Genomic DNA, 7377 nt, shown 5'->3' on the forward strand with positions numbered 1-7377 from the left:
AGTAGGGTGGCCATGCCACTGCCATTCATAAACATAACATAACATAAACTGATGCCTGCCAAGATCAATGTCTGTCAATTGCATGCAGGGGCGTAGGAATGAGTTTAACATTGGTGGGGACACGTATCGGAAACCTGACAGATCCGTTAATGGTTTGAACAGAAATATGTCATAAATTAACTACACTGAAAAAATTCACAAATATATTTTATTCTACTAAAAAGATACATTTGTAAATGTAAAGGAAAACACATTTTGAATGGCAGTAATGAACTGATAAATATCAAATCAATTCTTTAATTGCTCAATCATCCAGTTTTTTAGAATAAGAAGCGGTGACAAGACGCTGTGTTGCGCTTTCAAAATAAAATAAAATATTTTTCTCCCCCGGTATAATTTTTAGGTGGGACAAATGCGCCTGTCTCCAATATTGGAGGGGACACGTCCCCTCCGTCCCCCCCGGTTCCTATGCCCTTGATTGCATGTAATCATGCATAAAAGCTATTCAAATGGAAAAAAAAAATCATAAAACAAATGTGGAAACGAAAATTAGTGATGCTTGTTAGTGTCTTTCTTAGCGCTCCGCAAGTAGTACGGTAACTTATCCACCCCAGTGTGTCCGGTTGCAAAGCGACGTCAACGTCTTTGGCGGACTATTTCTCTGCTGATGGCTTATTTCCCGATAATGACCGGCGTTCTGTACATTATCCCTTACATAACAGCACTCTCTCTCTCCCAACAGTCTTGGCTGCACTCTCATCCAAATACGTTTTGTTTGCGGTGGAGGAGGGGGTAGATATATAGACCGGACGAGGAACTGACGTCGCTGTGCTGTCCTTAATTGAAGGAGCAGGCAGAGAAAAGCTCTCTCTTGCTGGGCTTTCATTAAAATCAAATGCATAAAAATGTCGCAGCCAGTCCAGATGTGTCAGGTGGCAGCGAGATAGGGCTGAACGATTAATCAAATTCAAATCGAAATCGCGATGTATTAGAACGCGGTATGCAAATTGCAAAGGAAAGAAAAAAAAGTGATTTGTTACTGACTGGAAATCAGTACGATTCATTTATTTTTATTTTACAATTCAATAGTTAAACAAAGAAGTTTATAATATAAATGAATCTCAACACATCGGCCTGGCCTAAAGGAAAGAGCAGTTTTTATGTTGACTGCTTCCAATGTTGTGTTGGTCATCATACTAAACAATGATTTATTTATTTTTTAGTGAATAATACACAACATAAGGAACTTAATGAATTACAAAAATCGCACATTAAATCGCAATCGCAATATTGGTAAAAATAATCGCAATTTGATTATTTCCCCAAATCGTTCAGCCCTAGTGCGAGAGACATACGAACGTACGCTTACCACTTTTGTAAATGCCATATATATAGTACATTCGGATCGCATGATAGGAATAGATCTATTCCGATTAGAAATCGGATCAAAAGTGTCCATGTAAACGCGGCTAGTGTGTTGGATTCATGTTAATGTGTCTTTAAAGATATTTCAATTTGTGGAAAAAATGCGGGGGGAATATAAAAAGAATCTCTAATCAACCAAAACCTTCGCGACCCCCCTGCAGTACCTCCGCGGACCCCCTAGGGGTCGCGGATCCCCTGTTGAAGACCTCTGATCTAGGAGATTATAGCATTACAACCACTATCATAATTTCATAAAAGCAGAGCTCACTTCAATGCCCAATTGCCAGGAAGTGAGGAGTGGCGCAGTCGCGGGACGCCCAGTAATTGCATGCATTATACTTTGGACTTTGGCTGTGCAACAGGACACGGAGGCCGTATCCTTTTTATGGCAGGGTGTCAATATCTTGGCTCCAATAAAAGGATCCAATTTGAATCCAATGGTTATGTTGTGTCCCCCACCCTCTGGGGCAGAAAGTGACACATCCAGGCTGGAGCGAGGCACACCTCTCCTAAGGGCTGGTGTCTAGGTGGCTGCCTCGTACTGTGCATTAGCTTGTAGGTTACTGGTCATAGCTTCTAGAAGATTGTGTTTGATTTATGTTGTTGGCCATGTACCACTCTAATCTTCCTCGCTGGTCCCTCCCCTGTTGACATTGTCCAACCCTTTGGGAAAGTCTTAGGAAAACAATGTCCTTACTGGGAAAAAAAACGTTTTTCTGGGAATGGCAAATATTTGCTTGCATAAAACTTTCCCTTCAATTGGCACACAAGCGATCAAAACAAGAAATGCACCAATAATTACTGATTTGTTAAAGGGTTAATTACCTCCAAGCCCAGTCTACTGGCACCTTCATTCGGGTAAGAGTGTTTTCCATTTGGCATTATGTCTGATTGGATGGAACTGGTTTCTAGCCTAGACATAGAACTAGCCTATAGGTAACTTATTATGGCATTTATATAGTGCCTCTCAAGATACTGAAATACTTTGCATAGTGAGTGTGTGTGTTTGTGTGTGTTTGTGTTGGGCGGGGGATGTGCGTGGGTGATTGGGTTCCAGGAAGCACCCATGATACAAACTTACGATGAGTGTCATGGGATCTTTAGTGGCCACAGGGAGTCAGGACCTTGGTTTAACTTCTCATCCTTCATAAAGACGGTGCTCTGGACAGTGACCAGGATAGAACCCCGGTGTCTGTCCAGGGCATGAGGGATACGACACCGACCAGAGCGATGAGCAGCCCCTACTGGCCAACCCGACACCAGCATCAACTGGGGACTCATGTGCTAAGACTTGCCTGGATTTCTTACTGAAACTTTGCGCACGCAAAAATTTCGGAAAGATGCGTCAGAAAAAGAAAATCTGGATGTATCAATCCTTGCGACGCCAAAATAAGCCAGTCATCATTATGAGCCAAAAAAATCACAAAAGTGTCGGAACAGCCGTTCCCTTTGAATGAGACAATTCGCAATATCTTCTAACACTGCCAACACTGCCATTGTCGACCTATTGATTATTGCCTCATTTTTCGCATGCTTTTATATGCTTATTTATTTGGATGCATGCTGATGATAGGTTGTTTCCATACACCCAAGGTGTCAATATGTGTACATAATTCAAAATCGACCGACTGCGTCATTGATGGATTGATTTTAAGTAGCAATGGCTTGTGCTTACTCCACGCAACATCAAATAATAAGATTGCAGTCAAGAATTTCACGACAAATGCATAAAGAGATCCATTAGCCCAGATGTCATGCGTGGTCCTGAAAATATATAACATTTAATAAACAAATCATCACTGAAAATAATATTGCCGGGGCTTCCAATTTCCTTTTTATTCCAATATTGACAATATAGTTTTATGGTCTGTTTAAAGGTCTCATGGCATGCTTCTTTGTGGATGCTTTAATATAGATATTATTGGGCCCCAGACACAGTATTTAAAGACTTTCCCGAAATTCAGTCGTGGTGCAGAATTACAGCCAACATGAGCCAGTCGCACATTGAGCTTTCCCCAAACGCGCCGTTTCCGTGTCTGCAGCTTTAATGCAAATGAGGAGGAGAGAGGCGGGTCAAGGAGGAGGGTGGGGGTGTGGCCCTGAGCAGCTTGCAGCCACGGTACCATGCGCTCTTTTTACAGTGGATGTATCGCAATGGTGAGGCACACACAGCCTTTGGCCGTGTTCTGTAAATATTCTAGAACACTCGAGCGAGCGAGCGTGTCTAAAAAAAAGCCACAATCTCGAAAGACCTTGAATATTTTGATTAACCGCAAAATAAAATAAAATAATAATTATATAATAATAATAATAAATAAAAATAAGTCACGACATTTAAGTCCTTGAGCTCTATATCTAAATAATATCATAGTATACATAGACATCTATATCTATATATATATATATATATACATACATATAATCTAATATATATTATCACGGCCAAAAGCTGTGTGTGCCTCCAGACACACACAAATCTCAAACGACTGCGTCGGGTTCTCCGACGTCTCTGGTTCTTCCAAGTCCACATCAATCTGAAGTAGACTGAACCACGACATGGAGGAGAAAGGGATTGTTGCCCGTGATTGTTGACCGCGGTTGACTCCCGCCGGAGACTCGCTGCCAAGGGACCACCGCCTCGGCAGCGGGCAGCGGGCAGCGCCGAGGCGGTGGTCCCTCGGCAGCGGGAAGCGGGGCTCAAGCGGGAGACAATCGCGGGCAACAATCCCTTTCTCCTCCATGTCATGGTTCATGTACTTCAGGGGGAAAAGCCAAAGTTCCTTTCCCCAATTTCTCTCAACCATGGCTGAGGTAACCCCCACTACGAATCTCGTTGTGGAAATACAAGAGACGAGAGTCCGACGTGTTATGCGCCATAACACCAACAGCAGAAGGGTTATCCAAATAACAAGGAAGTGTACAACACTTGCGTTACAGTCCTGGAGCTCTATATCTAAATAATATCATATAATACATAGATATCTATGTCATATAATACATATTATCACGGCCAAAAGCTGTGTGCGCCTCCAGACGATATTATGAATCACAAACAACTTTGTCGGGTTCTCCGACATCTCTGGTTCTTCCACTTTCACATCAATCTGAAGTAGACTGAACCGCGCCCTGCCCACTGCCGGCTGCCCGCTGCCGACGTGTTATGCGCCATAACACCAAAAGCAGAACGGTTATCCAAATAACCATCACATGTGTGTGTGTGTGTGTAATCACACATCCCCACACACCGAAACATATGTGGCGCTCGCACAGTCATAGCTCATTGGCGGGCCAAATTCTCTGGGCTGGAAAGGCAGAGAAAGGGGAGGTGGCATCTCCCTTTATGACGTCATACGGGGAAAATTCCAAAACGGCGCGTCAGAGCTTAGTTTTTTCAAAGGTGGAGCAGAATGCCTAATGCTCGTTTTACACCCTACAAAATTTCTCGCTACTGGGGGAGCATAGGTAGGCTAGGGGAACTCATGTTAATGTTAGAAAACCTCAGAAAATGAAATTCATCATGCCATGGGATCTAGGCTAAACTTAAAGAAGTTTAGCCTAATATCAACAGTGTCACATTATGCATCTCAACAATAACGCATGATTGAAAAGCATTTAAGATCACGCATCCCGACGTTCAAATCCACTTTAAACTAGCCTTATATTGCAATACAGTGGGGCAAAAAAGTATTTAGTCAGCCACCGATTGTGCAAGTTCTCCCACTTAAAAAGACGAGAGAGGCCTGTAATTTTCATCATAGGTAAACCTCAGCTATGAGAGACAAAATGAAAAAAAAAAATCTGATTTTTTTAAGAATTTATTTGCAAATTATGCTGGAAAATAAGTATTTGGTCACCTACAAACCAGCAAGATTTCTGGCTGTCACAGACCTGTAACTTCTTCTTTAAGAGGCTGTTTACCTGTATTAATGGCACCTGTTTGAACTCCTTATCAGTATAAAAGACACCTGTCCACAACCTCAAACAGTCACACTCCAAACTCCACTATGGCCAAGACCAAAGAGCTGTCAAAGGACACCAGAAACACAATTGTAGACCTGCACCAGGCTGGGAAGTCTGAATCTGCAATAGGTAAGCAGCTTGGTGTGAAGAAATCAACTGTGGGAGCAATTATTAGGAAATGGAATACATACAAGACCACTGATAATCTCCCTCGATCTGGGGCTCCACGCAAGATCTCACCCTGTGGGGTCAAAATGATCACAAGAACAGTGAACAAAAATCCCAGAACCACACGGGGGGACCTAGTGAATGACCTCCAGAGAGCTGGGACCAAAGTAACAAAGGCTACCATCACTAACACACTACGCCGCCAGGGACTCAAATCCTGCAGTGCCAGACGTGTCCCCCTGCTAAAGCCAGTGCATGTCCGGGCCCTTTTGAAGTTTGCTAGAGAGCATTTGGATGATCCAGAACAGGATTGGGAGAATGTCATATGGTCAGATGAAACCAAAATATAACTTTTTGGTAAAAACTCAACTCGTCGTGTTTGGAGGAGAAAGAATGCTGAGTTGCATCCAAAGAACACCATACCTACAGTGAAGCATGGGGGTGGAAACATCATGCTTTGGGCCTGTTTTTCTGCCAAGGGACCAGGACGTCTGATCCGTGTGACGGAAGAATGAATGGGGCCATGTATCGTGAGATTTTGAGTGAAAACCTCCTCCATCAGCAAGGGCACTGAAGATGAAACGTGGCTGGGTCTTTCAGCATGACAATGACCCCAAACACACCGCCCGGGCAACGAAGGAGTGGCTTCGTAAGAAGCATTTCAAGGTCCTGGAGTGGCCTAGCCAGTCTCCAGATCTCAACCCCATAGAAAATCTTTGGAGGGAGTTGAAAGTCTGTGTTGCCCAGCGAAGGCCCAAAAACATGACTGCTCTAGAGGAGATCTGCATGGAGGAATGGGCAAAAATACCTGCAGCAGTGTGTGAAAACCTTGTAAAGACTTACAGAAAACGTTTGACCTCTGTCATTGCCAACAAAGGGCATGTAACAAAGTATTGAGATGACCTTTTGTTATTGACCAAATACTTATTTTCCACCATAATTTGCAAATAAATTCTTTAAAAATCAGACAATGTGATTTTCTGGATTTTTTTTTTCATTTTGTCTCTCATAGCTGAGGTTTACCTATGATGAAAATTACAGGCCTCTCTCATCTTTTTAAGTGGGAGAACTTGCACAATTGGTGGCTGACTAAATACTTTTTTGCCCCACTGTATGTCGTCATGATGCATGACCGAGTAGCCCGGTCGTGGTGCTGCATTGCCTCTTTGTGCCGCCAACTGACAAAATTCACCAGAAATGTGCGGACGGCAGATATGAAGTTTGCGTGGAGGAAGTCAGTCTCTGTACATCCGATAGTTTGCGTGAGAATTGGCATACGCAGCTTTTTTGTGCTTTGCACATGAGTCCCCTGGTCTTCCATCCAAGGCCGGCCCAGTACCAGCCTTGCTTAGCAGTGTTGAAGCCTTTGTGCTGGTTTCATCTCGAAGCCGATGAAACAAAGGATGGATGAATGATACTAATACACAACAAAATAATTAATAGAACATGATATTTTTATAACATGAATCCATCATAATTCAGAGACAATTAAATCATTACATGTCAGTTTGTCTTTTCATTAGGCTCTGACTAGATGTCTCCACACGGAGCTGCCCAAACGTGCTAGATGCCCCCACGTGCTAGATAGCCCAACATGCTAGATGCCCCATCATGCTAGGGGCCCCCACATGCGAGCTGCCCCAACATGTGAGGTGCCCCAACGTGCAAGCTGACCCAACATGCTAGATGTCCCACCATAGGAGCTGCCGAAACATGCAAGCTGTCCAACGTGCTAGATGCCCCAACATATTAGATGCCCAACATGCAAGCTGCCCCAACATGCTAACTGCCCCAACATGCGAGCTGCCCCAACATGCAAGCTGC

This window comes from Pollachius pollachius (genome assembly GCF_949987615.1).
Source record: "Pollachius pollachius genome assembly, chromosome: 19".
Taxonomy (NCBI): Eukaryota; Metazoa; Chordata; class Actinopteri; order Gadiformes; family Gadidae; genus Pollachius; species Pollachius pollachius.